The following is a 9473-nucleotide window of genomic DNA, read 5'->3' as shown; positions in this document are numbered from 1 at the left end:
GGTGCTGGAGGGAGTGAGGTGCCTGGCTGAAGACGCGGTGTGAATCCTCCAAGCCTCAGAGCTCTGGGTCTCCTTCCCATGGTGAGCATTTATACTCACTCCAAACAGGGTGTGGACGTGTAAGATGGTCCCTCTCTGTCTTTTTTTCTTTTGGCTTTGCTCATTTAGTGATGGTCAAAGGCCTCCCCATTCATTTGCTGTGCTTCCTCAGAAGACTCCCTCACCTCATAAAAGGGTTTACTTGGGCTTCTCCCTCAGTCAGGACTCCGTGCCATGCTATACATCATGAGGTAAGAGCTTGGTGGTATGACTTCAAAGGCTAGCTCTCATGAAAGGCCCAACCTTCATTAATAGGGTGTGGTAGGTCAAGGGACAGTGCTGCTGCTCAGTGATGGCCCTGACACTTGAGTGAGCCACTGGTCCTGCTTGACAAAACAGAGAATCAGAATTCTTCCTCTGTCTGATTTCCAAATGTCAGAATCACAGTTTTCAACAAAAAGAGAACCAGGTGCTGAGATACCCTAGCTTCTTTGTGACCTTGTAGATAGCACCCACTAATCACACTGCAAGACAGACAGCGCTAGGGTCAGGGCTTGTCTCAGGCAAGGTAATAGGCACAGGGAGGAGTGGACAAGTGCTACAGGCAGAGGGAACTCCCACTTGTTGGAAGCCTGCACAGTTCCCAGACAGTCCCAATTGGCATTGTTCACAAGTCTTGGATCTCACCACCCCTTGGCACAAGTCTTCAAGGTAAATGATGTCGCTCCCATTTTACACACAGCAAACCAAGGTGTCTCAGGTAGGAGATGCTATGTGGTTACAAGTCTAACGACAGCTTCTGTTTTTTTTTTTTTTTTTGGTTTTTTTTTTTCATTATTTAACACTGTCTACTATAAAGAGCCCAGTTCCCTTTTGAACCTCTTCAGTCAGGTCCTATCTCCTCTCTGAGCACTCCTTCTGCTCTACCTTGAGCATGACATCGTCCTGACTTGAGCCTTTATCTCTCTGAGCTTCTGACAGAAAGGACAAGGTTCAATTCATCTTCAAGACCCAGTGCTAGGACCTTGTTATGTGATGAGTGTATTGAGTGATTGTGGGACAAATAGATGAAGACGTAAACAAGAAGTAAATATACAAATCAGGAAGTGACAAGCAGCATATGAGAGGTTTACATGTTGGGAAAAGCGAGCATCGTCAGGACTGCAGGTTCACAGACATGGATCTATGCTGGGATGCAACTCAGTGTGCTGTCTAAGAAACAGAGGGAGTGAAACCAAGGAGTCCAGGTGAGATCTGGTGTGTGCACCATAACACAGCAAGAAAAACCAGCATGGTGGAGGAGCCCAAGTAAGTGTAGGCATCAGTGAAGGGAACCGGTAAAAGATAAGGCTGTCTAATGAGGCTAGAGTCCTATGCTACAACAGTCCTCTGTGGAAGACTTGGACCACCCTTGTATCAGCAGCCATGTGAATTCTGGATCCTGGGGTATGATGAAAGTTTTAAGGCATCATTTCAACAAATGGTTACCAGTTTTAGAAAAAGAAAGAAAAGGCTAGAAGCAGACAGACCAGCAAGGAGGTTGTTATAGGCATCCAAGAAAGCAGCAAAGGGAGGGCAAGGGAGTCAAAGGAGAGATTTATGGTAGGGATGTTAATGACAGATGTGGGTATGATTTGGGTACAGGTGTGAGAAGTACAGATATGGGCAAAGGGAAAGAGGAGAGAGAGAAAAGCAGGAGCTGAGGGCCAGACTTTGGAAATTCCCGAGAAGTGGAGACAAAGGGAGAAACAAAGAAGAGAGTGAGTTTATGTCCTCACCGATGAGCAGGAAGGGGAGCTTATGAAAGGGGAGGCCACTCAGGCAAGAGAGATGGGTGTCAGAAAAGTGCTCACCACACAAGCCTGAAGATCGTTCAGATCCCCAGCACCTACATTTGAAGTCAGGCACAGAGGCACACAGCTGCAATCACAACAGTAGGAAAATAAACACAGAAGCTCTCTGGACAGCTAGCCTAGCCAGTCGGTGAGTCCCAGGTGCAATGAAAGACTGGGGTCTGGGGTGGAGAACAACTAAGGAAGAGACCCAGCATTGACCTCTGGCCCACACACACACACACACACACAGAGAGAGAGAGAGAGAGAGAGAGAGAGAGAGAGAGAGAGAGAGAGAGAAGGAGAAGGAGAGAGGGAGGGAGGGAGGGAGGGAGGGAGGGAGGGAGGGAGGGAGGGACACAGACATAGACACAGACACAGAGAGACAGACAGCAACAGAGACAGACAGAGAATGCATCCTGTGAGAACTTCCAAGTACATCCACAAGATCATGCACAATCAGGACCATGGAGAGGGTGTTGAGTAGACCGAGAAGTCGTCCGGACCCTCCTAGTGTCACATAGGTATGCCTACTGTGTGTAAAACCCGTGTCCATAGAGTAATATCCACACTAAACTTCAGAGTTTTCAAACATGCAGAGGCAAGCTGGACATTCCTTAGAGAAGTTCTACCATGCTGCAGCTGGACACTTGATCGTAAAGCGTAGGAGCTTCGGTCTCAAGGATCAGAGTTTTATGCAATGATTGGACCTTGAAAGATAATTGCACTTGAAGCAGTTCAGAGATGCTGCGCTTGTTTGAACTCGATGATTCATAACAGTTTGTTACTCAGAAACAGTCATCCACAAGGCACAGCAGTGTAAACTGCCTGTGCGTAAGACACCACTTCAGCTTTGTTAAAAAGAGCATGATTCGATACTCGGTCATTTAGCTCAAGAGTCATGCACCATCCAGGCATGGCTTCCCATGGTCCTCACAGCAGAGGACAAAGTGCAGTTCGGGGAGAAATGCTCCCCAACAGATCAAAGCCAATCATCTGCAGCTGCACCTCAACTTCCTTTCCACCTCCTCACGTGGACCCTGAATGTCAAAATGGCCCAGAGAGAGAAGATCTTGGAGCAAAGGGATGTCAGGGTCTTGTGGTCTTATGCTGCCCTTGTGTACCAATGGGGAAACTGAGGCTCAGAATAAAGAAATGATTGTTCAGGATCCTATTATCAGAAGCTAATCAACCCACTGATCCTCATTGCACTCCCAGCCCTGTCAACACGCTGCAGAAACGATGGATAATTAAAAAACAAAAACAAAAAACCTAACCTGACATTACCTGGAACCAGAACCAAATGCAGAGGGGGACAACGAAGGCCATCAATATCCACTGTTACGATCTGCTGATAAATTAAGGATGCACACGGATGCATTCATAGAGTCTAGTAAGACCAAATTTCCTTGGCATTTCCTTGGTTTTAAATGTTCTTTTTAAGTTGGTAATATAATTCTAGCTTGGAAATTTCAATGCAGCAATATCCTATCAGGTATCGAACTCTATCTCATCAGTCTGGAGTAACTTAGAATGGTAGGTAATTGGTTGAGCAACAAGACCCTAGTCACCAGCAGTGTTCTTAACTCTTGCCACAAAAAGGTGCCAAAACAAAATTTTATATATTATCTTAAAAATTGTAGCTGGCGGGCCAGTAAGATTGCTCAGCAGGGAAAGACATTGAAATTATTTGTCAACTGTGTTTTGTAAACATAATTTTATTAAGATTTACTCTGAAGGCCTTCACAGAATTTCAGGAGTCTTCACACTGGGTTTTAGCTTGGGTTTTCTCTTCTGCCAGATGACAAACTCACTTGTATAAAATTAAAAAGAACTCTAAATAGTTTTTCAGGTGTCTGGAAGTGGATGTTCATTTTGTGGGATTTTGGGCAGTGTGTTCTGTGTATCCTTGTGTTAAGATGTAGAGTAGACATATCACCATTTTTCTTTCTTTGTTATGTGTTCAGTCATGATTTTATTAGCTTTAATGACTGACTACGATTTGTAATAAATCCAAATAAACAACGACTATCTCTGTTAAGATGGCATTTATTGAGGCTGGCGAAATGGCTCAGTGGATGAAGCTTGACTGCCAGGCCTGCCAGTCTAAGTCCCGACCCAGGGACCCACGTGTTGGAAGGAGAGAAGTGACTCCTTTAAGTCATCCTCTCATCTCCACATGTGCACAGTGGCCTGTGAACCCACATGAGTACACACACACACACACACCCAAACGTATTTATTTTTAAAACAAAAAATTAATAAAGCTAAATCTAACTTAAAATGAATACTAAAACATCCTTTTCTTTCTTCTCACTCCAGGGCCCACTCACTCCGGCCCTGATAGCTCATCCTTAATGTTTTAAGGGCTAACATCAATTGAAAAACTTAGTGGCCATATTAAACATCAGATTAAACAAAAATGAAAGGAGAATAACTAAACTAGAAATCACCCATCAGGAAGTTGTCAGCCTACAGCACCAACAGGTTTACAAACAGAAACATTGAAGAGGAAATGAGAGAAAGGCTATGAAAGTCCAAAATCTGCTGAAAGAAGTCCAGAATGATGTCATAAAGAACTCAGGGATCCTCCTTCTGGAAGACATTTGTTAGGATGTTCAAAATTGATAAAGAAAATCAACATTTTTACAAAAAAATACTAAGATGGGTGGACTCGAAATGCTCGTAGAAATGTTGTAAGAGCATCAGGAGATTCTAGTGTCTGAACAAGGGACTGTACCCATTCTTCACAGCTCTGCTTTCCGTAAGCATCATGGGCCTGGCAGCTGAGTGGCAGTCCCAATTCATCTTAGCAGCCAAGACACATCAGCAAATTGCATTCCTCACAACCTGACCCTTCCATGACCCACCACCAGTTTCCTACACAGGATGGCCAGGGACTGGTCTATTCCCTCTTCCTCTCATACATCAAGATGGTGGCTAAGATACCCTCATGGATTCTACAACTAAGATAGTATTGTAGTTAATCTTGTCCACCTTGGTGGGATTTACAATTAGGATAGAAGCAAATCTCTGGCTAGATCTGCAAAATCTCTTCCTTCCTCAGGTTACCTTTGTAAATTATTTTGTCTCAGCAAGATATACAGGGATAAATACGGATGACAATATTCCTGCAAATGACTTTAAATTTCAACCCAAGGCCTAACAAAGTCTCTCAGTCAGCTAGCTTAGGTATAGATGTTGACAAGCTGGCTCAAAACTTCATGTGGGAATGGAGTCAAGTCACCAAAGTAATCTTTAAAAAAGAACAGAGCACTGGAGGATTCACATGTGCTGGCTTTAAAACTTCCTACACAACTCTGCAATATGGGTACCAAAGCAATTAATAAAGGAAAGAATGCCATTTTTGATTAACAATGCTTCAATAACTGGATATCCACATGCAGACAAATGAAGCTTGGACTTTGATCACATCACACAGAAACACACGGCTTTTCAAGGAGCAGAGAGCCTGCTGTGCATTCCCACCATCCCAGTACTCATGAGGGAGAAGGAAGATGCTGAGTTTGAGTCCTGACCAGGATATACAGAAAGATTCTGTCTCGGAGGCTAACGATAAGAACTCAAACTAGAAAATTTGAGGGAAAGGTAAGAGGAAGTCTTTTAGATCTTGGATTAAGAAAAAGTTTCTTGTCAGGCATGGTGGTACACGTCTTTAATCCCAGCACTCAGGAGGCAGAGGCAGGTGAATCTCTGCGAGCTCAAGGCCAGTCTGGTCTTCATAGTAAGTTCCAGGACAGCCAGAACTACACAGTAAGACCCTGTCTCAAAAATAAATAAACAAACAAATCATTTATTACATATGACATAAAAATCACAAGTGATAAAAGCAAAACTAGGAGCTGGGCGGTGGTGGTGCACACCTTTAATTCCACTATTTGGGAGGCAGAGGCAGGTGGATTTCTGAGTTCAAGGCCAGCCTGGTCTACAGAATGAGTTCCAGAACAGCCAGGGCTACACAGAGAAACCCTGTCTAGAAAAAAAAAAAAAAGCAAAACTAGGGGACTACAGAGATGAGGCAATGATTGAGATCACTTCCTGCTCTCCCAGAGGACCCCAAATAAGTTCCCAGCTCCCACATCAGGAGGCTTACAATCGCCTGCAATTCCAACTCTAGAGGATCTGGCACTCACCTCTAGCTTCTACAGGCACTTGCATTCATACATGAGTGTGTGTGTGTGTGTGTGTGTGTGTGTGGAAATAATTTTAAATTGTTTTAAGTAAAATTAGATTGGATTTCAAGATTCAAAACTCTTCTGTAGCAAACAGACTTTATTTTCACCAAGAAAGTAAAGGGAAATGTTTTTGAAGGGAAAAACACTTAGAAATCATCTGCTGGATATGAATCCTGTGTCTGCACCATTCAAAGCACACCTACAACTTAAAAGAGAAATGAGCCAGGCTTTAAGACCAAGGCAATGAATCTAAATAAACACATCTCCAAAGATCTACAAACAGCCTGCACACACATGAAAAGGAGGATGAGCCCATGAATCATCTCAGAAATGCAAATCAAAACCACAGAGAATGCTAGCTCACATGCACTGGGATGACCTGTGTCTCTGTTGTTGTTTTTGCAATATGGAAAAACACAGGTGTTTGGGAGAACATGCAGAGACTGGAGCCCTCTCATTCAGTCAGTGAGAATGTCAACTACCACAAAGACAGGTCTAACAGCTACTCAGTTTTTGTAAGTGTACAATTATGAACTAACCTAGCAATTTTAGTCCTGATCCCAAATTAGCTAAAAAATATATGTCCAAGCAAGGAATGGTGAGTCGCATGTGAAACCCCAGTACTTGGAAGTTTGAGGCAAAGGGACTGTCATGAGTTCGAGGCCATCCTAAGCTATGTAATGAATGCCAAGTAGCCTATGCTGCAGGATAAGACTGTCTCAAACAAGCTGGAGTTATCACAGAGAAAGGAGCTTCTGTTGAGGAAATGCCTCTATGAGATCCAGCTGTAAGGCATTTTCTCAATTAATGTTCAAGGGGGGAGGGCCCATTGTGGGTGGTACCATCTCTGAGCTGGTAGTCTTGGGTTCTATAAGAAAGCAAGCTGAGCAAGCCAGGGGAAGCAAACCAGTAAGGAACATCCCTCCATGGCCTCTGCATTAGCTCCTGACTCCTGACCTGCTTGAGTTCCAGTCCTGACTTCCTTTGGTGATGAACAGCAGTGTGGAAGTGTAAGCTGAATAAACCCTTTCCTCCCCAACTTGCTTCTTGGTCATGATGTTTGTACAGGAATAGGAATCCTGAATAGTTCTGAAGTCCAGATTTAAGTAAAGGTCCAGAATTATGCACATCTAGGTAGTCTGGGTCAAAGTGTAGTCCTACCCATCACTGATTCATCTTTGTTTTAGTTCCACTCTACTGCAAGATGCTCTGATGAGTGCAAACCTCTTCCCAGAGAGAAAAGATTCCCCTCTGGCTTTAGGATCTCTCTTTTCCTGGTGTGAAATTCCTGTGGAATTCTAATATCTAAGGCCCATTGGTCAAAGTGAAGGACACAAGTGTCAGTTTAGAATCGGAGTTGTCTAGAGTGGACAAATCTATAGACACAGTGCTGTGGATTCAGTTTATGCTTGCATTATAGGGCCCCAAATTGCATATGAATCCTATGTGTGAGATACTGAAGGTCCCTACTTGTGAGATGCTGAGGGTCCCTGCCCCCAGCTGGTTCCAATCGCTAAATAAAGTTGCCGGTGGCCAATGGCTGGGCAGAGAGACAAAGGTGGGACTTTAGATTTCCTGGGCAAGGGAATCATGGGAAGTAGGATTGAGTGTCACAATGCTGGAGAAGCAGAGGACTCAGGCTTGAGGACAGAGAGAGAGAGGCCGCCAACATGTAAGAATTGGGGATCATGGCCCAGGAAGGCTGCAGCGGGATGGATGGAATATAGGTTTTAGTAAGTAATAATTCAGGGATATTGGAGGGGAGAGCGTGCTAGGAATGTGGAGGATTGGAAGTACCCAGCCATTGAGCTGTTTAAGGCATATTAAAATAAAAGGCTCTCTCTCTCTCTCTCTCTCTCTCTCTCTCTCTCTGTGTGTGTGTGTGTGTGTGTGTGTGTGTGTGTGTGTGTGTCTATCATTCAAGAATCCAGAGCATCAGGAAGTGGCGAGGAACACATGCCCCACACTGGAGATTTTGGAACAGATTATTAGAGTGAATTAATCAACTACTGAACCAACACAAAACTCAGGAAGGGAAGGAACGAGAAATGATGATGAGTACAAAATTTTTCATGAATAATGAAATTCTCTAAACTTGTAATTACTACCATAAATATAAAATATTTAAGATATTTAATTTCATACTTTACATAAACCTTATGGTATATGGATTATATATATATTGTATTTTAATTTTAGACAAGTAAAACTCATTTAAAATGGAAATTCAGAAAAAGAATATAGAAATAATAAGTCAGAAGTAATATTCAATAATGACTGGAGGTTTTCCACACTTTTTGAAGTATATAAAGCAACTCAAGAATCATGTGAGTCCCCGGAAAAATAAGAAAAGCAAACCCATCCCATGACATGATACAGTATAGCGTCACAACATAGGAGACAAAGGGAAGATCAAAGAAACAGACAAACAAAAACATAGATATAGACACAGATATGAGTAAGATAGATAGATAGATAGATAGATAGATAGATAGATAGATAGGTAGACAGATAAATATAGATACATACAGACACATATATACATATATACATACAGATACATAGATACATGCATAGATAGATACATACATACAGATACATACATACATACATACATACATACATACAAATAGACAGATGATCAAGCCCCTGTTCCTGATAAAGGCAGTGTAAAGCTCTAGTGCATAGGAGAACTGGGGATAAATACGACAAGTGTGAGTTACATGAGGTGTGAGTTACATGAGGCTTGGGAATGCTGAGAGTGAACTTGACCTGCGGAAAGAAATTGGAATCCACAAATTGGAACTAGCACATTCCATCCTCCAGCATGGAGTACCACTCAGACAATATTACCCACAGTTCATGCCTGAGCTCTACCAATGCCAACCATAGAGCAGCAGCCGCATTCAAAGACGTGGAATAAACAAGAGCCCAATTGCAGAAACACACTGAGGTGGCATCATCGCAGCAGGGCAGAAGATGTCACTGGAAGGTTGGATAATCAGGGAACTGAGGCAATGACATTGACACAGACCACAGTATGCATATGGACAGGAGCCATCAACCTTGATAAGACATCAGCAAGTACTACAAGGGACAGAGCTTTTGTCATTCACAGACTTGATGATGTAACCTCGGAGGTTAACCTCGCAATAACCTTAGAGGTGGTATCCCCATATTCATATTTTCAGTGGTTAAAAAATCCAAGTAAGAAGAAGATCATTTTAAAAAATCTATGGGCTGTTACTAAGACATGACTATGAGTTATCTAGTGTTTCCCAAGAGAGTTTAGATGCCCTCCTGGGAAGAATGGAAGAGACCCAAAAATGCTTGTTTGAAAACTGGTTCCTTCTCTCTTAGTTGTGCACATAAACAACTAACACAGAGAGAACAAACTCTGTGTTCT

Source organism: Apodemus sylvaticus, chromosome 10 (genome assembly GCF_947179515.1).
Source record: "Apodemus sylvaticus chromosome 10, mApoSyl1.1, whole genome shotgun sequence".
NCBI lineage: Eukaryota > Metazoa > Chordata > Mammalia > Rodentia > Muridae > Apodemus > Apodemus sylvaticus.
This window is presented reverse-complemented; position numbering follows the sequence as displayed.